We start from the raw sequence: 19354 nt of genomic DNA on the forward strand, positions 1-19354 counted from the left end.
TATAAATGGTGGAGGAAGAACCCGGGAGAAGAAAAATGAACGGAAAGAACTCCCGACCCATGATAACATACTGGCAAGCTTTCTCTGATAACCACATGGGCCAAATCCGAAACTCAAACACACGCAGACAGGTGAGATGGCCGCGATCCGTAATGGTGGGCTATTTAGACCACCCGGGGTACCCACCCCTTGAAAGAGCAGTGTAAGAAATAATAACATTATCGATTGGCACGTGCTAATCAGAGACATCCAGACTAATTTTGTCATAAGCTTGAGATTATTGGTTATTTTTAATTGAATTATCAGGGGTTAGCGCGAACGCAGACCCCCACACTAATAAATAACGACCCCGAGTCACCCACATTTGGGGTGATCGCAGGTTTCAGCCCAACCGAAGTGCAATGGAAAGGCCTCATCCTGGGGAAACCGCCTAGCTGATCACGGTACTCCCTGGTCCAGGTAAGTATGATTTCTTGACGTTTACTGACGTTTATCAACTGACATTTGTGTCTGGAGTAGGAAGTGTGCCTCTAAGTAATGAAAATAAATTAAAACGATTCAGGGCCATGCTACTGCTGATGTCTTAGTATTCCGAATAACTTTATAGCTTATGTTTCAACATTACAAAAGTAACTGAAATGTCTTCAAATAGTCCTTTATTTGCAATTTCAGTTTCTTTTACGGTGGATATATGCTATATAGGTTTGCTCGGACGGCAGGGGATAGTTTCGTATATTGGCCCCTGGCAAATTTCTTAACTTGAGGCAACGGTGCGTATTTTTCAGCTATTATGGTTTTTTAATTAAATATATGGATACATTTTTCAATTCCGCGTTTCGGGCTTGTCTTGTTCTTGAAACTGATATCAGCCATTGACCTCCCATAGTTACTTCACAGCAAGTTGACAGTGAAATAGCAATAGTCGTCTAGCAAGAACTATGGTCAATCACATCCAGCTGTTTAGTACACAATGCTTTCCCGAACTGTTACGTAGGGAAAGGGATTGTGTTTGCACTGGCAAGATCGCTTGGTGTCATAAATGAAAAATGCAGGTATAAATTTGAGGTTGCAGTGCATCAACCTCTTTTGCTATGAACCACTGCAAATCGACTTGTCAGGTCAAAGGAATACTACTATTTGTTTCCTCTGTTTTATTAAATTTGAAATCTTTGTGCCACTGATTGGCCAGCTACGCTTCGCCGTACTCCGAGTCTAGAAGCTTTGGATTGTTGAAAGTGCTGCTGATACAGAAGTAACTGGTGATGCAGATGATCTCTACAATGAGACTTATGATGAAGCTGTCACTGCTTTTGATAAGGACAACAAGCTTGCTGTATTAACGAAGTTGTTCCTGTTATTTGAAGATATTGTTTCTCTCTCTCTCTCTCTCTCTCTCTCTCTCTCTCTCTCTCTCTCTCTCTCTCTCTCTCTCTACTGCAGAGAAGTTCTGTGAAAATAAAACTTGATTTTCGTCGAATCCAGTAAGCATGTTTCCATTTATTTCTCTTTCTTTCTTTCTTTCTCTCACAAATATGCTGGATCGCTGTTACTCAAAGATATTTCACACGTTCGTTGTGAGATGGCTCTTTGAAAGTTGTTTGTTGTAGGGTTTAATGCCATTTTTCAGCACAAGATAGGCTATGCATGGCAGGCAATATAAATGGTGGAGGAAGAACCCGGGAGAAGAAAACTGAACGGAAAGAACTCCCGACCCATGATAACATACTGGCAAGCTTTCTCTGATAACCACATGGGCCAAATCCGAAACTCAAACACACGCAGACAGGTGAGATGGCCGCGATCCGTAATGGTGGGCTATTTAGACCACCCGGGGTACCCACCCCTTGAAAGAGCAGTGTAAGAAATAATAACATTATCGATTGGCACGTGCTAATCAGAGACATCCAGACTAATTTTGTCATAAGCTTGAGATTATTGGTTATTTTTAATTGAATTATCAGGGGTTAGCGCGAACGCAGACCCCCACACTAATAAATAACGACCCCGAGTCACCCACATTTGGGGTGATCGCAGGTTTCAGCCCAACCGAAGTGCAATGGAAAGGCCTCATCCTGGGGAAACCGCCTAGCTGATCACGGTACTCCCTGGTCCAGGTAAGTATGATTTCTTGACGTTTACTGACGTTTATCAACTGACATTTGTGTCTGGAGTAGGAAGTGTGCCTCTAAGTAATGAAAATAAATTAAAACGATTCAGGGCCATGCTACTGCTGATGTCTTAGTATTCCGAATAACTTTATAGCTTATGTTTCAACATTACAAAAGTAACTGAAATGTCTTCAAATAGTCCTTTATTTGCAATTTCAGTTTCTTTTACGGTGGATATATGCTATATAGGTTTGCTCGGACGGCAGGGGATAGTTTCGTATATTGGCCCCTGGCAAATTTCTTAACTTGAGGCAACGGTGCGTATTTTTCAGCTATTATGGTTTTTTAATTAAATATATGGATACATTTTTCAATTCCGCGTTTCGGGCTTGTCTTGTTCTTGAAACTGATATCAGCCATTGACCTCCCATAGTTACTTCACAGCAAGTTGACAGTGAAATAGCAATAGTCGTCTAGCAAGAACTATGGTCAATCACATCCAGCTGTTTAGTACACAATGCTTTCCCGAACTGTAACGTAGGGAAAGGGATTGTGTTTGCACTGGCAAGATCGCTTGGTGTCATAAATGAAAAATGCAGGTATAAATTTGAGGTTGCAGTGCATCAACCTCTTTTGCTATGAACCACTGCAAATCGACTTGTCAGGTCAAAGGAATACTACTATTTGTTTCCTCTGTTTTATTAAATTTGAAATCTTTGTGCCACTGATTGGCCAGCTACGCTTCGCCGTACTCCGAGTCTAGAAGCTTTGGATTGTTGAAAGTGCTGCTGATACAGAAGTAACTGGTGATGCAGATGATCTCTACAATGAGACTTATGATGAAGCTGTCACTGCTTTTGATAAGGACAACAAGCTTGCTGTATTAACGAAGTTGTTCCTGTTATTTGAAGATATTGTTTCTCTCTCTCTCTCTCTCTCTCTCTCTCTCTCTCTCTCTCTCACTCTCTCTCTCTCTACTGCAGAGAAGTTCTGTGAAAATAAAACTTGATTTTCGTCGAATCCAGTAAGCATGTTTCCATTTATTTCTCTTTCTTTCTTTCTTTCTCTCACAAATATGCTGGATCGCTGTTACTCAAAGATATTTCACACGTTCGTTGTGAGATGGCTCTTTGAAAGTTGTTTGTTGTAGGGTTTAATGCCATTTTTCAGCACAAGATAGGCTATGCATGGCAGGCAATATAAATGGTGGAGGAAGAACCCGGGAGAAGAAAACTGAACGGAAAGAACTCCCGACCCATGATAACATACTGGCAAGCTTTCTCTGATAACCACATGGGCCAAATCCGAAACTCAAACACACGCAGACAGGTGAGATGGCCGCGATCCGTAATGGTGGGCTATTTAGACCACCCGGGGTACCCACCCCTTGAAAGAGCAGTGTAAGAAATAATAACATTATCGATTGGCACGTGCTAATCAGAGACATCCAGACTAATTTTGTCATAAGCTTGAGATTATTGGTTATTTTTAATTGAATTATCAGGGGTTAGCGCGAACGCAGACCCCCACACTAATAAATAACGACCCCGAGTCACCCACATTTGGGGTGATCGCAGGTTTCAGCCCAACCGAAGTGCAATGGAAAGGCCTCATCCTGGGGAAACCGCCTAGCTGATCACGGTACTCCCTGGTCCAGGTAAGTATGATTTCTTGACGTTTACTGACGTTTATCAACTGACATTTGTGTCTGGAGTAGGAAGTGTGCCTCTAAGTAATGAAAATAAATTAAAACGATTCAGGGCCATGCTACTGCTGATGTCTTAGTATTCCGAATAACTTTATAGCTTATGTTTCAACATTACAAAAGTAACTGAAATGTCTTCAAATAGTCCTTTATTTGCAATTTCAGTTTCTTTTACGGTGGATATATGCTATATAGGTTTGCTCGGACGGCAGGGGATAGTTTCGTATATTGGCCCCTGGCAAATTTCTTAACTTGAGGCAACGGTGTGTATTTTTCAGCTATTATGGTTTTTTAATTAAATATATGGATACATTTTTCAATTCCGCGTTTCGGGCTTGTCTTGTTCTTGAAACTGATATCAGCCATTGACCTCCCATAGTTACTTCACAGCAAGTTGACAGTGAAATAGCAATAGTCGTCTAGCAAGAACTATGGTCAATCACATCCAGCTGTTTAGTACACAATGCTTTCCCGAACTGTAACGTAGGGAAAGGGATTGTGTTTGCACTGGCAAGATCGCTTGGTGTCATAAATGAAAAATGCAGGTATAAATTTGAGGTTGCAGTGCATCAACCTCTTTTGCTATGAACCACTGCAAATCGACTTGTCAGGTCAAAGGAATACTACTATTTGTTTCCTCTGTTTTATTAAATTTGAAATCTTTGTGCCACTGATTGGCCAGCTACGCTTCGCCGTACTCCGAGTCTAGAAGCTTTGGATTGTTGAAAGTGCTGCTGATACAGAAGTAACTGGTGATGCAGATGATCTCTACAATGAGACTTATGATGAAGCTGTCACTGCTTTTGATAAGGACAACAAGCTTGCTGTATTAACGAAGTTGTTCCTGTTATTTGAAGATATTGTTTCTCTCTCTCTCTCTCTCTCTCTCTCTCTCTCTCTCTCTCTCTCACTCTCTCTCTCTCTACTGCAGAGAAGTTCTGTGAAAATAAAACTTGATTTTCGTCGAATCCAGTAAGCATGTTTCCATTTATTTCTCTTTCTTTCTTTCTTTCTCTCACAAATATGCTGGATCGCTGTTACTCAAAGATATTTCACACGTTCGTTGTGAGATGGCTCTTTGAAAGTTGTTTGTTGTAGGGTTTAATGCCATTTTTCAGCACAAGATAGGCTATGCATGGCAGGCAATATAAATGGTGGAGGAAGAACCCGGGAGAAGAAAAATGAACGGAAAGAACTCCCGACCCATGATAACATACTGGCAAGCTTTCTCTGATAACCACATGGGCCAAATCCGAAACTCAAACACACGCAGACAGGTGAGATGGCCGCGATCCGTAATGGTGGGCTATTTAGACCACCCGGGGTACCCACCCCTTGAAAGAGCAGTGTAAGAAATAATAACATTATCGATTGGCACGTGCTAATCAGAGACATCCAGACTAATTTTGTCATAAGCTTGAGATTATTGGTTATTTTTAATTGAATTATCAGGGGTTAGCGCGAACGCAGACCCCCACACTAATAAATAACGACCCCGAGTCACCCACATTTGGGGTGATCGCAGGTTTCAGCCCAACCGAAGTGCAATGGAAAGGCCTCATCCTGGGGAAACCGCCTAGCTGATCACGGTACTCCCTGGTCCAGGTAAGTATGATTTCTTGACGTTTACTGACGTTTATCAACTGACATTTGTGTCTGGAGTAGGAAGTGTGCCTCTAAGTAATGAAAATAAATTAAAACGATTCAGGGCCATGGTACTGCTGATGTCTTAGTATTCCGAATAACTTTATAGCTTATGTTTCAACATTACAAAAGTAACTGAAATGTCTTCAAATAGTCCTTTATTTGCAATTTCAGTTTCTTTTACGGTGGATATATGCTATATAGGTTTGCTCGGACGGCAGGGAATAGTTTCGTATATTGGCCCCTGGCAAATTTCTTAACTTGAGGCAACGGTGCGTATTTTTCAGCTATTATGGTTTTTTAATTAAATATATGGATACATTTTTCAATTCCGCGTTTCGGGCTTGTCTTGTTCTTGAAACTGATATCAGCCATTGACCTCCCATAGTTACTTCACAGCAAGTTGACAGTGAAATAGCAATAGTCGTCTAGCAAGAACTATGGTCAATCACATCCAGCTGTTTAGTACACAATGCTTTCCCGAACTGTTACGTAGGGAAAGGGATTGTGTTTGCACTGGCAAGATCGCTTGGTGTCATAAATGAAAAATGCAGGTATAAATTTGAGGTTGCAGTGCATCAACCTCTTTTGCTATGAACCACTGCAAATCGACTTGTCAGGTCAAAGGAATACTACTATTTGTTTCCTCTGTTTTATCAAATTTGAAATCTTTGTGCCACTGATTGGCCAGCTACGCTTCGCCGTACTCCGAGTCTAGAAGCTTTGGATTGTTGAAAGTGCTGCTGATACAGAAGTAACTGGTGATGCAGATGATCTCTACAATGAGACTTATGATGAAGCTGTCACTGCTTTTGATAAGGACAACAAGCTTGCTGTATTAACGAAGTTGTTCCTGTTATTTGAAGATATTGTTTCTCTCTCTCTCTCTCTCTCTCTCTCTCTCTCTCTCTCTCTCTCTCTCTCTCTACTGCAGAGAAGTTCTGTGAAAATAAAACTTGATTTTCGTCGAATCCAGTAAGCATGTTTCCATTTATTTCTCTTTCTTTCTTTCTTTCTCTCACAAATATGCTGGATCGCTGTTACTCAAAGATATTTCACACGTTCGTTGTGAGATGGCTCTTTGAAAGTTGTTTGTTGTAGGGTTTAATGCCATTTTTCAGCACAAGATAGGCTATGCATGGCAGGCAATATAAATGGTGGAGGAAGAACCCGGGAGAAGAAAAATGAACGGAAAGAACTCCCGACCCATGATAACATACTGGCAAGCTTTCTCTGATAACCACATGGGCCAAATCCGAAACTCAAACACACGCAGACAGGTGAGATGGCCGCGATCCGTAATGGTGGGCTATTTAGACCACCCGGGGTACCCACCCCTTGAAAGAGCAGTGTAAGAAATAATAACATTATCGATTGGCACGTGCTAATCAGAGACATCCAGACTAATTTTGTCATAAGCTTGAGATTATTGGTTATTTTTAATTGAATTATCAGGGGTTAGCGCGAACGCAGACCCCCACACTAATAAATAACGACCCCGAGTCACCCACATTTGGGGTGATCGCAGGTTTCAGCCCAACCGAAGTGCAATGGAAAGGCCTCATCCTGGGGAAACCGCCTAGCTGATCACGGTACTCCCTGGTCCAGGTAAGTATGATTTCTTGACGTTTACTGACGTTTATCAACTGACATTTGTGTCTGGAGTAGGAAGTGTGCCTCTAAGTAATGAAAATAAATTAAAACGATTCAGGGCCATGGTACTGCTGATGTCTTAGTATTCCGAATAACTTTATAGCTTATGTTTCAACATTACAAAAGTAACTGAAATGTCTTCAAATAGTCCTTTATTTGCAATTTCAGTTTCTTTTACGGTGGATATATGCTATATAGGTTTGCTCGGACGGCAGGGGATAGTTTCGTATATTGGCCCCTGGCAAATTTCTTAACTTGAGGCAACGGTGCGTATTTTTCAGCTATTATGGTTTTTTAATTAAATATATGGATACATTTTTCAATTCCGCGTTTCGGGCTTGTCTTGTTCTTGAAACTGATATCAGCCATTGACCTCCCATAGTTACTTCACAGCAAGTTGACAGTGAAATAGCAATAGTCGTCTAGCAAGAACTATGGTCAATCACATCCAGCTGTTTAGTACACAATGCTTTCCCGAACTGTTACGTAGGGAAAGGGATTGTGTTTGCACTGGCAAGATCGCTTGGTGTCATAAATGAAAAATGCAGGTATAAATTTGAGGTTGCAGTGCATCAACCTCTTTTGCTATGAACCACTGCAAATCGACTTGTCAGGTCAAAGGAATACTACTATTTGTTTCCTCTGTTTTATTAAATTTGAAATCTTTGTGCCACTGATTGGCCAGCTACGCTTCGCCGTACTCCGAGTCTAGAAGCTTTGGATTGTTGAAAGTGCTGCTGATACAGAAGTAACTGGTGATGCAGATGATCTCTACAATGAGACTTATGATGAAGCTGTCACTGCTTTTGATAAGGACAACAAGCTTGCTGTATTAACGAAGTTGTTCCTGTTATTTGAAGATATTGTTTCTCTCTCTCTCTCTCTCTCTCTCTCTCTCTCTCTCTCTCTCTCTCTCTCTCTCTCTCTACTGCAGAGAAGTTCTGTGAAAATAAAACTTGATTTTCGTCGAATCCAGTAAGCATGTTTCCATTTATTTCTCTTTCTTTCTTTCTTTCTCTCACAAATATGCTGGATCGCTGTTACTCAAAGATATTTCACACGTTCGTTGTGAGATGGCTCTTTGAAAGTTGTTTGTTGTAGGGTTTAATGCCATTTTTCAGCACAAGATAGGCTATGCATGGCAGGCAATATAAATGGTGGAGGAAGAACCCGGGAGAAGAAAACTGAACGGAAAGAACTCCCGACCCATGATAACATACTGGCAAGCTTTCTCTGATAACCACATGGGCCAAATCCGAAACTCAAACACACGCAGACAGGTGAGATGGCCGCGATCCGTAATGGTGGGCTATTTAGACCACCCGGGGTACCCACCCCTTGAAAGAGCAGTGTAAGAAATAATAACATTATCGATTGGCACGTGCTAATCAGAGACATCCAGACTAATTTTGTCATAAGCTTGAGATTATTGGTTATTTTTAATTGAATTATCAGGGGTTAGCGCGAACGCAGACCCCCACACTAATAAATAACGACCCCGAGTCACCCACATTTGGGGTGATCGCAGGTTTCAGCCCAACCGAAGTGCAATGGAAAGGCCTCATCCTGGGGAAACCGCCTAGCTGATCACGGTACTCCCTGGTCCAGGTAAGTATGATTTCTTGACGTTTACTGACGTTTATCAACTGACATTTGTGTCTGGAGTAGGAAGTGTGCCTCTAAGTAATGAAAATAAATTAAAACGATTCAGGGCCATGGTACTGCTGATGTCTTAGTATTCCGAATAACTTTATAGCTTATGTTTCAACATTACAAAAGTAACTGAAATGTCTTCAAATAGTCCTTTATTTGCAATTTCAGTTTCTTTTACGGTGGATATATGCTATATAGGTTTGCTCGGACGGCAGGGGATAGTTTCGTATATTGGTCCCTGGCAAATTTCTTAACTTGAGGCAACGGTGCGTATTTTTCAGCTATTATGGTTTTTTAATTAAATATATGGATACATTTTTCAATTCCGCGTTTCGGGCTTGTCTTGTTCTTGAAACTGATATCAGCCATTGACCTCCCATAGTTACTTCACAGCAAGTTGACAGTGAAATAGCAATAGTCGTCTAGCAAGAACTATGGTCAATCACATCCAGCTGTTTAGTACACAATGCTTTCCCGAACTGTTACGTAGGGAAAGGGATTGTGTTTGCACTGGCAAGATCGCTTGGTGTCATAAATGAAAAATGCAGGTATAAATTTGAGGTTGCAGTGCATCAACCTCTTTTGCTATGAACCACTGCAAATCGACTTGTCAGGTCAAAGGAATACTACTATTTGTTTCCTCTGTTTTATTAAATTTGAAATCTTTGTGCCACTGATTGGCCAGCTACGCTTCGCCGTACTCCGAGTCTAGAAGCTTTGGATTGTTGAAAGTGCTGCTGATACAGAAGTAACTGGTGATGCAGATGATCTCTACAATGAGACTTATGATGAAGCTGTCACTGCTTTTGATAAGGACAACAAGCTTGCTGTATTAACGAAGTTGTTCCTGTTATTTGAAGATATTGTTTCTCTCTCTCTCTCTCTCTCTCTCTCTCTCTCTCTCTCTCTCTCTCTACTGCAGAGAAGTTCTGTGAAAATAAAACTTGATTTTCGTCGAATCCAGTAAGCATGTTTCCATTTATTTCTCTTTCTTTCTTTCTTTCTCTCACAAATATGCTGGATCGCTGTTACTCAAAGATATTTCACACGTTCGTTGTGAGATGGCTCTTTGAAAGTTGTTTGTTGTAGGGTTTAATGCCATTTTTCAGCACAAGATAGGCTATGCATGGCAGGCAATATAAATGGTGGAGGAAGAACCCGGGAGAAGAAAACTGAACGGAAAGAACTCCCGACCCATGATAACATACTGGCAAGCTTTCTCTGATAACCACATGGACCAAATCCGAAACTCAAACACACGCAGACAGGTGAGATGGCCGCGATCCGTAATGGTGGGCTATTTAGACCACCCGGGGTACCCACCCCTTGAAAGAGCAGTGTAAGAAATAATAACATTATCGATTGGCATGTGCTAATCAGAGACATCCAGACTAATTTTGTCATAAGCTTGAGATTATTGGTTATTTTTAATTGAATTATCAGGGGTTAGCGCGAACGCAGACCCCCACACTAATAAATAACGACCCCGAGTCACCCACATTTGGGGTGATCGCAGGTTTCAGCCCAACCGAAGTGCAATGGAAAGGCCTCATCCTGGGGAAACCGCCTAGCTGATCACGGTACTCCCTGGTCCAGGTAAGTATGATTTCTTGACGTTTACTGACGTTTATCAACTGACGTTTGTGTCTGGAGTAGGAAGTGTGCCTCTAAGTAATGAAAATAAATTAAAACGATTCAGGGCCATGGTACTGCTGATGTCTTAGTATTCCGAATAACTTTATAGCTTATGTTTCAACATTACAAAAGTAACTGAAATGTCTTCAAATAGTCCTTTATTTGCAATTTCAGTTTCTTTTACGGTGGATATATGCTATATAGGTTTGCTCGGACGGCAGGGGATAGTTTCGTATATTGGCCCCTGGCAAATTTCTTAACTTGAGGCAACGGTGCGTATTTCTCAGCTATTATGGTTTTTTAATTAAATATATGGATACATTTTTCAATTCCGCGTTTCGGGCTTGTCTTGTTCTTGAAACTGATATCAGCCATTGACCTCCCATAGTTACTTCACAGCAAGTTGACAGTGAAATAGCAATAGTCGTCTAGCAAGAACTATGGTCAATCACATCCAGCTGTTTAGTACACAATGCTTTCCCGAACTGTAACGTAGGGAAAGGGATTGTGTTTGCACTGGCAAGATCGCTTGGTGTCATAAATGAAAAATGCAGGTATAAATTTGAGGTTGCAGTGCATCAACCTCTTTTGCTATGAACCACTGCAAATCGACTTGTCAGGTCAAAGGAATACTACTATTTGTTTCCTCTGTTTTATTAAATTTGAAATCTTTGTGCCACTGATTGGCCAGCTACGCTTCGCCGTACTCCGAGTCTAGAAGCTTTGGATTGTTGAAAGTGCTGCTGATACAGAAGTAACTGGTGATGCAGATGATCTCTACAATGAGACTTATGATGAAGCTGTCACTGCTTTTGATAAGGACAACAAGCTTGCTGTATTAACGAAGTTGTTCCTGTTATTTGAAGATATTGTTCTCTCTCTCTCTCTCTCTCTCTCTCTCTCTCTCTCTCTCTCTCACTCTCTCTCTCTCTACTGCAGAGAAGTTCTGTGAAAATAAAACTTGATTTTCGTCGAATCCAGTAAGCATGTTTCCATTTATTTCTCTTTCTTTCTTTCTTTCTCTCATAAATATGCTGGATCGCTGTTACTCAAAGATATTTCACACGTTCGTTGTGAGATGGCTCTTTGAAAGTTGTTTGTTGTAGGGTTTAATGCCATTTTTCAGCACAAGATAGGCTATGCATGGCAGGCAATATAAATGGTGGAGGAAGAACCCGGGAGAAGAAAAATGAACGGAAAGAACTCCCGACCCATGATAACATACTGGCAAGCTTTCTCTGATAACCACATGGGCCAAATCCGAAACTCAAACACACGCAGACAGGTGAGATGGCCGCGATCCGTAATGGTGGGCTATTTAGACCACCCGGGGTACCCACCCCTTGAAAGAGCAGTGTAAGAAATAATAACATTATCGATTGGCACGTGCTAATCAGAGACATCCAGACTAATTTTGTCCTAAGCTTGAGATTATTGGTTATTTTTAATTGAATTATCAGGGGTTAGCGCGAACGCAGACCCCCACACTAATAAATAACGACCCCGAGTCACCCACATTTGGGGTGATCGCAGGTTTCAGCCCAACCGAAGTGCAATGGAAAGGCCTCATCCTGGGGAAACCGCCTAGCTGATCACGGTACTCCCTGGTCCAGGTAAGTATGATTTCTTGACGTTTACTGACGTTTATCAACTGACATTTGTGTCTGGAGTAGGAAGTGTGCCTCTAAGTAATGAAAATAAATTAAAACGATTCAGGGCCATGGTACTGCTGATGTCTTAGTATTCCGAATAACTTTATAGCTTATGTTTCAACATTACAAAAGTAACTGAAATGTCTTCAAATAGTCCTTTATTTGCAATTTCAGTTTCTTTTACGGTGGATATATGCTATATAGGTTTGCTCGGACGGCAGGGGATAGTTTCGTATATTGGCCCCTGGCAAATTTCTTAACTTGAGGCAACGGTGTGTATTTTTCAGCTATTATGGTTTTTTAATTAAATATATGGATACATTTTTCAATTCCGCGTTTCGGGCTTGTCTTGTTCTTGAAACTGATATCAGCCATTGACCTCCCATAGTTACTTCACAGCAAGTTGACAGTGAAATAGCAATAGTCGTCTAGCAAGAACTATGGTCAATCACATCCAGCTGTTTAGTACACAATGCTTTCCCGAACTGTTACGTAGGGAAAGGGATTGTGTTTGCACTGGCAAGATCGCTTGGTGTCATAAATGAAAAATGCAGGTATAAATTTGAGGTTGCAGTGCATCAACCTCTTTTGCTATGAACCACTGCAAATCGACTTGTCAGGTCAAAGGAATACTACTATTTGTTTCCTCTGTTTTATTAAATTTGAAATCTTTGTGCCACTGATTGGCCAGCTACGCTTCGCCGTACTCCGAGTCTAGAAGCTTTGGATTGTTGAAAGTGCTGCTGATACAGAAGTAACTGGTGATGCAGATGATCTCTACAATGAGACTTATGATGAAGCTGTCACTGCTTTTGATAAGGACAACAAGCTTGCTGTATTAACGAAGTTGTTCCTGTTATTTGAAGATATTGTTTCTCTCTCTCTCTCTCTCTCTCTCTCTCACTCTCTCTCTCTCTACTGCAGAGAAGTTCTGTGAAAATAAAACTTGATTTTCGTCGAATCCAGTAAGCATGTTTCCATTTATTTCTCTTTCTTTCTTTCTTTCTCTCACAAATATGCTGGATCGCTGTTACTCAAAGATATTTCACACGTTCGTTGTGAGATGGCTCTTTGAAAGTTGTTTGTTGTAGGGTTTAATGCCATTTTTCAGCACAAGATAGGCTATGCATGGCAGGCAATATAAATGGTGGAGGAAGAACCCGGGAGAAGAAAAATGAACGGAAAGAACTCCCGACCCATGATAACATACTGGCAAGCTTTCTCTGATAACCACATGGGCCAAATCCGAAACTCAAACACACGCAGACAGGTGAGATGGCCGCGATCCGTAATGGTGGGCTATTTAGACCACCCGGGGTACCCACCCCTTGAAAGAGCAGTGTAAGAAATAATAACATTATCGATTGGCACGTGCTAATCAGAGACATCCAGACTAATTTTGTCATAAGCTTGAGATTATTGGTTATTTTTAATTGAATTATCAGGGGTTAGCGCGAACGCAGACCCCCACACTAATAAATAACGACCCCGAGTCACCCACATTTGGGGTGATCGCAGGTTTCAGCCCAACCGAAGTGCAATGGAAAGGCCTCATCCTGGGGAAACCGCCTAGCTGATCACGGTACTCCCTGGTCCAGGTAAGTATGATTTCTTGACGTTTACTGACGTTTATCAACTGACATTTGTGTCTGGAGTAGGAAGTGTGCCTCTAAGTAATGAAAATAAATTAAAACGATTCAGGACCATGGTACTGCTGATGTCTTAGTATTCCGAATAACTTTATAGCTTATGTTTCAACATTACAAAAGTAACTGAAATGTCTTCAAATAGTCCTTTATTTGCAATTTCAGTTTCTTTTACGGTGGATATATGCTATATAGGTTTGCTCGGACGGCAGGGAATAGTTTCGTATATTGGCCCCTGGCAAATTTCTTAACTTGAGGCAACGGTGCGTATTTTTCAGCTATTATGGTTTTTTAATTAAATATATGGATACATTTTTCAATTCCGCGTTTCGGGCTTGTCTTGTTCTTGAAACTGATATCAGCCATTGACCTCCCATAGTTACTTCACAGCAAGTTGACAGTGAAATAGCAATAGTCGTCTAGCAAGAACTATGGTCAATCACATCCAGCTGTTTAGTACACAATGCTTTCCCGAACTGTTACGTAGGGAAAGGGATTGTGTTTGCACTGGCAAGATCGCTTGGTGTCATAAATGAAAAATGCAGGTATAAATTTGAGGTTGCAGTGCATCAACCTCTTTTGCTATGAACCACTGCAAATCGACTTGTCAGGTCAAAGGAATACTACTATTTGTTTCCTCTGTTTTATCAAATTTGAAATCTTTGTGCCACTGATTGGCCAGCTACGCTTCGCCGTACTCCGAGTCTAGAAGCTTTGGATTGTTGAAAGTGCTGCTGATACAGAAGTAACTGGTGATGCAGATGATCTCTACAATGAGACTTATGATGAAGCTGTCACTGCTTTTGATAAGGACAACAAGCTTGCTGTATTAACGAAGTTGTTCCTGTTATTTGAAGATATTGTTTCTCTCTCTCTCTCTCTCTCTCTCTCTCTCTCACTCTCTCTCTCTCTACTGCAGAGAAGTTCTGTGAAAATAAAACTTGATTTTCGTCGAATCCAGTAAGCATGTTTCCATTTATTTCTCTTTCTTTCTTTCTTTCTCTCACAAATATGCTGGATCGCTGTTACTCAAAGATATTTCACACGTTCGTTGTGAGATGGCTCTTTGAAAGTTGTTTGTTGTAGGGTTTAATGCCATTTTTCAGCACAAGATAGGCTATGCATGGCAGGCAATATAAATGGTGGAGGAAGAACCCGGGAGAAGAAAAATGAACGGAAAGAACTCCCGACCCATGATAACATACTGGCAAGCTTTCTCTGATAACCACATGGGCCAAATCCGAAACTCAAACACACGCAGACAGGTGAGATGGCCGCGATCCGTAATGGTGGGCTATTTAGACCACCCGGGGTACCCACCCCTTGAAAGAGCAGTGTAAGAAATAATAACATTATCGATTGGCACGTGCTAATCAGAGACATCCAGACTAATTTTGTCATAAGCTTGAGATTATTGGTTATTTTTAATTGAATTATCAGGGGTTAGCGCGAACGCAGACCCCCACACTAATAAATAACGACCCCGAGTCACCCACATTTGGGGTGATCGCAGGTTTCAGCCCAACCGAAGTGCAATGGAAAGGCCTCATCCTGGGGAAACCGCCTAGCTGATCACGGTACTCCCTGGTCCAGGTAAGTATGATTTCTTGACGTTTACTGACGTTTATCAACTGACATTTGTGTCTGGAGTAGGAAGTGTGCCTCTAAGTAATGAAAATAAATTAAAACGATTCAGGGCCATGGTACTGCTGATGTCTTAGTATTCCGAATAACTTTATAGCTTATGTTTCAACATTACAAAAGTAACTGAAATGTCTTCAAATAGTCCTTTATTTGCAATTTCAGTTTCTTTTACGGTGGATATATGCTATATAGGTTTGCTCGGACGGCAGGGAATAGTTTCGTATATTGGCCCCTGGCAAATTTCTTAACTTGAGGCAACGGTGCGTATTTTTCAGCTATTATGGTTTTTTAATTAAATATATGGATACATTTTTCAATTCCGCGTTTCGGGCTTGTCTTGTTCTTGAAACTGATATCAGCCATTGACCTCCCATAGTTACTTCACAGCAAGTTGACAGTGAAATAGCAATAGTCGTCTAGCAAGAACTATGGTCAATCACATCCAGCTGTTTAGTACACAATGCTTTCCCGAACTGTTACGTAGGGAAAGGGATTGTGTTTGCACTGGCAAGATCGCTTGGTGTCATAAATGAAAAATGCAGGTATAAATTTGAGGTTGCAGTGCATCAACCTCTTTTGCTATGAACCACTGCAAATCGACTTGTCAGGTCAAAGGAATACTACTATTTGTTTCCTCTGTTTTATCAAATTTGAAATCTTTGTGCCACTGATTGGCCAGCTACGCTTCGCCGTACTCCGAGTCTAGAAGCTTTGGATTGTTGAAAGTGCTGCTGATACAGAAGTAACTGGTGATGCAGATGATCTCTACAATGAGACTTATGATGAAGCTGTCACTGCTTTTGATAAGGACAACAAGCTTGCTGTATTAACGAAGTTGTTCCTGTTATTTGAAGATATTGTTTCTCTCTCTCTCTCTCTCTCTCTCTCTCTCTCTCTCTCTCTCTCTCTCTCTCTCTCTCTCTCTACTGCAGAGAAGTTCTGTGAAAATAAAACTTGATTTTCGTCGAATCCAGTAAGCATGTTTCCATTTATTTCTCTTTCTTTCTTTCTTTCTCTCACAAATATGCTGGATCGCTGTTACTCAAAGATATTTCACACGTTCGTTGTGAGATGGCTCTTTGAAAGTTGTTTGTTGTAGGGTTTAATGCCATTTTTCAGCACAAGATAGGCTATGCATGGCAGGCAATATAAATGGTGGAGGAAGAACCCGGGAGAAGAAAAATGAACGGAAAGAACTCCCGACCCATGATAACATACTGGGAAGCTTTCTCTGATAACCACATGGGCCAAATCCGAAACTCAAACACACGCAGACAGGTGAGATGGCCGCGATCCGTAATGGTGGGCTATTTAGACCACCCGGGGTACCCACCCCTTGAAAGAGCAGTGTAAGAAATAATAACATTATCGATTGGCACGTGCTAATCAGAGACATCCAGACTAATTTTGTCATAAGCTTGAGATTATTGGTTATTTTTAATTGAATTATCAGGGGTTAGCGCGAACGCAGACCCCCACACTAATAAATAACGACCCCGAGTCACCCACATTTGGGGTGATCGCAGGTTTCAGCCCAACCGAAGTGCAATGGAAAGGCCTCATCCTGGGGAAACCGCCTAGCTGATCACGGTACTCCCTGGTCCAGGTAAGTATGATTTCTTGACGTTTACTGACGTTTATCAACTGACATTTGTGTCTGGAGTAGGAAGTGTGCCTCTAAGTAATGAAAATAAATTAAAACGATTCAGGGCCATGGTACTGCTGATGTCTTAGTATTCCGAATAACTTTATAGCTTATGTTTCAACATTACAAAAGTAACTGAAATGTCTTCAAATAGTCCTTTATTTGCAATTTCAGTTTCTTTTACGGTGGATATATGCTATATAGGTTTGCTCGGACGGCAGGGGATAGTTTCGTATATTGGCCCCTGGCAAATTTCTTAACTTGAGGCAACGGTGCGTATTTTTCAGCTATTATGGTTTTTTAATTAAATATATGGATACATTTTTCAATTCCGCGTTTCGGGCTTGTCTTGTTCTTGAAACTGATATCAGCCATTGACCTCCCATAGTTACTTCACAGCAAGTTGACAGTGAAATAGCAATAGTCGTCTAGCAAGAACTATGGTCAATCACATCCAGCTGTTTAGTACACAATGCTTTCCCGAACTGTTGCGTAAGGAAAGGGATTGTGTTTGCACTGGCAAGATCGCTTGGTGTCATAAATGAAAAATGCAGGTATAAATTTGAGGTTGCAGTGCATCAACCTCTTTTGCTATGAACCACTGCAAATCGACTTGTCAGGTCAAAGGAATACTACTATTTGTTTCCTCTGTTTTATTAAATTTGAAATCTTTGTGCCACTGATTGGCCAGCTACGCTTCGCCGTACTCCGAGTCTAGAAGCTTTGGATTGTTGAAAGTGCTGCTGATACAGAAGTAACTGGTGATGCAGATGATCTCTACAATGAGACTTATGATGAAGCTGTCACTGCTTTTGATAAGGACAACAAGCTTGCTGTATTAACGAAGTTGTTTCAGTTATTTGAAGATATTGTTTCTCTCTCTCTCTCTCTCTCTCTACTGCAGAGAAGTTCTGTGAAAATAAAACTTGATTTTCGTCGAATCCAGTAAGCATGTTTCCATTTATTTCTCTTTCTTTCTTTCTTTCTCTCACAAATATGCTGGATCGCTGTTACTCAAAGATATTTCACACGTTCGTTGTGAGATGGCTCTTTGAAAGTTGTTTGTTGTAGGGTTTAATGCCATTTTTCAGCACAAGATAGGCTATGCATGGCAGGCAATATAAATGGTGGAGGAAGAACCCGGGAGAAGAAAACTGAACGGAAAGAACTCCCGACCCATGATAACATACTGGCAAGCTTTCTCTGATAACCACATGGGCCAAATCCGAAACTCAAACACACGCAGACAGGTGAGATGGCCGCGATCCGTAATGGTGGGCTATTTAGACCACCCGGGGTACCCACCCCTTGAAAGAGCAGTGTAAGAAATAATAACATTATCGATTGGCACGTGCTAATCAGAGACATCCAGACTAATTTTGTCATAAGCTTGAGATTATTGGTTAATTTTAATTGAATTATCAGGGGTTAGCGCGAACGCAGACCCCCACACTAATAAATAACGACCCCGAGTCACCCACATTTGGGGTGATCGCAGGTTTCAGCCCAACCGAAGTGCAATGGAAAGGCCTCATCCTGGGGAAACCGCCTAGCTGATCACGGTACTCCCTGGTCCAGGTAAGTATGATTTCTTGACGTTTACTGACGTTTATCAACTGACATTTGTGTCTGGAGTAGGAAGTGTGCCTCTAAGTAATGAAAATAAATTAAAACGATTCAGGGCCATGGTACTGCTGATGTCTTAGTATTCCGAATAACTTTATAGCTTATGTTTCAACATTACAAAAGTAACTGAAATGTCTTCAAATAGTCCTTTATTTGCAATTTCAGTTTCTTTTACGGTGGATATATGCTATATAGGTTTGCTCGGACGGCAGGGGATAGTTTCGTATATTGGCCCCTGGCAAATTTCTTAACTTGAGGCAACGGTGCGTATTTTTCAGCTATTATGGTTTTTTAATTAAATATATGGATACATTTTTCAATTCCGCGTTTCGGGCTTGTCTTGTTCTTGAAACTGATATCAGCCATTGACCTCCCATAGTTACTTCACAGCAAGTTGACAGTGAAATAGCAATAGTCGTCTAGCAAGAACTATGGTCAATCACATCCAGCTGTTTAGTACACAATGCTTTCCCGAACTGTTGCGTAGGGAAAGGGATTGTGTTTGCACTGGCAAGATCGCTTGGTGTCATAAATGAAAAATGCAGGTATAAATTTGAGGTTGCAGTGCATCAACCTCTTTTGCTATGAACCACTGCAAATCGACTTGTCAGGTCAAAGGAATACTACTATTTGTTTCCTCTGTTTTATTAAATTTGAAATCTTTGTGCCACTGATTGGCCAGCTACGCTTCGCCGTACTCCGAGTCTAGAAGCTTTGGATTGTTGAAAGTGCTGCTGATACAG

General features: G+C 41.2%; 12 non-coding genes across 12 annotated transcripts; all 12 read right to left on the reverse strand.

Annotated features, from left to right (window-relative positions):
• Window positions 1–303: 303 nt before the first annotated feature.
• LOC149773867 (U1 spliceosomal RNA) lies at window positions 304–467 on the reverse strand. Its single transcript, XR_016417240.1, has one exon. It is a non-coding gene; the product is annotated as a U1 spliceosomal RNA (small nuclear RNA).
• A 1491-nt stretch (window positions 468–1958) lies between these two features.
• LOC149773868 (U1 spliceosomal RNA) lies at window positions 1959–2122 on the reverse strand. Its single transcript, XR_016417241.1, has one exon. It is a non-coding gene; the product is annotated as a U1 spliceosomal RNA (small nuclear RNA).
• A 1487-nt stretch (window positions 2123–3609) lies between these two features.
• Window positions 3610–3773, reverse strand: LOC149773869 (U1 spliceosomal RNA). The gene has a single exon (XR_016417242.1). It is a non-coding gene; the product is annotated as a U1 spliceosomal RNA (small nuclear RNA).
• A 1489-nt stretch (window positions 3774–5262) lies between these two features.
• On the reverse strand, window positions 5263–5426 carry LOC149773870 (U1 spliceosomal RNA). Its single transcript, XR_016417243.1, has one exon. It is a non-coding gene; the product is annotated as a U1 spliceosomal RNA (small nuclear RNA).
• Window positions 5427–6909: 1483 nt separating this feature from the next.
• LOC149773871 (U1 spliceosomal RNA) lies at window positions 6910–7073 on the reverse strand. The gene has a single exon (XR_016417244.1). It is a non-coding gene; the product is annotated as a U1 spliceosomal RNA (small nuclear RNA).
• A 1489-nt stretch (window positions 7074–8562) lies between these two features.
• Window positions 8563–8726, reverse strand: LOC149773872 (U1 spliceosomal RNA). Its single transcript, XR_016417246.1, has one exon. It is a non-coding gene; the product is annotated as a U1 spliceosomal RNA (small nuclear RNA).
• Window positions 8727–10203: 1477 nt separating this feature from the next.
• Window positions 10204–10367, reverse strand: LOC149773873 (U1 spliceosomal RNA). The gene has a single exon (XR_016417247.1). It is a non-coding gene; the product is annotated as a U1 spliceosomal RNA (small nuclear RNA).
• Window positions 10368–11855: 1488 nt separating this feature from the next.
• LOC149773874 (U1 spliceosomal RNA) lies at window positions 11856–12019 on the reverse strand. Its single transcript, XR_016417248.1, has one exon. It is a non-coding gene; the product is annotated as a U1 spliceosomal RNA (small nuclear RNA).
• A 1473-nt stretch (window positions 12020–13492) lies between these two features.
• On the reverse strand, window positions 13493–13656 carry LOC149773875 (U1 spliceosomal RNA). Its single transcript, XR_016417249.1, has one exon. It is a non-coding gene; the product is annotated as a U1 spliceosomal RNA (small nuclear RNA).
• A 1477-nt stretch (window positions 13657–15133) lies between these two features.
• On the reverse strand, window positions 15134–15297 carry LOC149773876 (U1 spliceosomal RNA). Its single transcript, XR_016417250.1, has one exon. It is a non-coding gene; the product is annotated as a U1 spliceosomal RNA (small nuclear RNA).
• A 1493-nt stretch (window positions 15298–16790) lies between these two features.
• LOC149773877 (U1 spliceosomal RNA) lies at window positions 16791–16954 on the reverse strand. The gene has a single exon (XR_016417252.1). It is a non-coding gene; the product is annotated as a U1 spliceosomal RNA (small nuclear RNA).
• Window positions 16955–18407: 1453 nt separating this feature from the next.
• Window positions 18408–18571, reverse strand: LOC149773878 (U1 spliceosomal RNA). Its single transcript, XR_016417253.1, has one exon. It is a non-coding gene; the product is annotated as a U1 spliceosomal RNA (small nuclear RNA).
• Window positions 18572–19354: the final 783 nt, after the last annotated feature.

This window comes from Sinohyriopsis cumingii, unplaced genomic scaffold (assembly GCF_028554795.1).
Source record: "Sinohyriopsis cumingii isolate HCF-2022 unplaced genomic scaffold, ASM2855479v2 utg000547l, whole genome shotgun sequence".
NCBI classification, from domain to species: Eukaryota; Metazoa; Mollusca; class Bivalvia; order Unionida; family Unionidae; genus Sinohyriopsis; species Sinohyriopsis cumingii.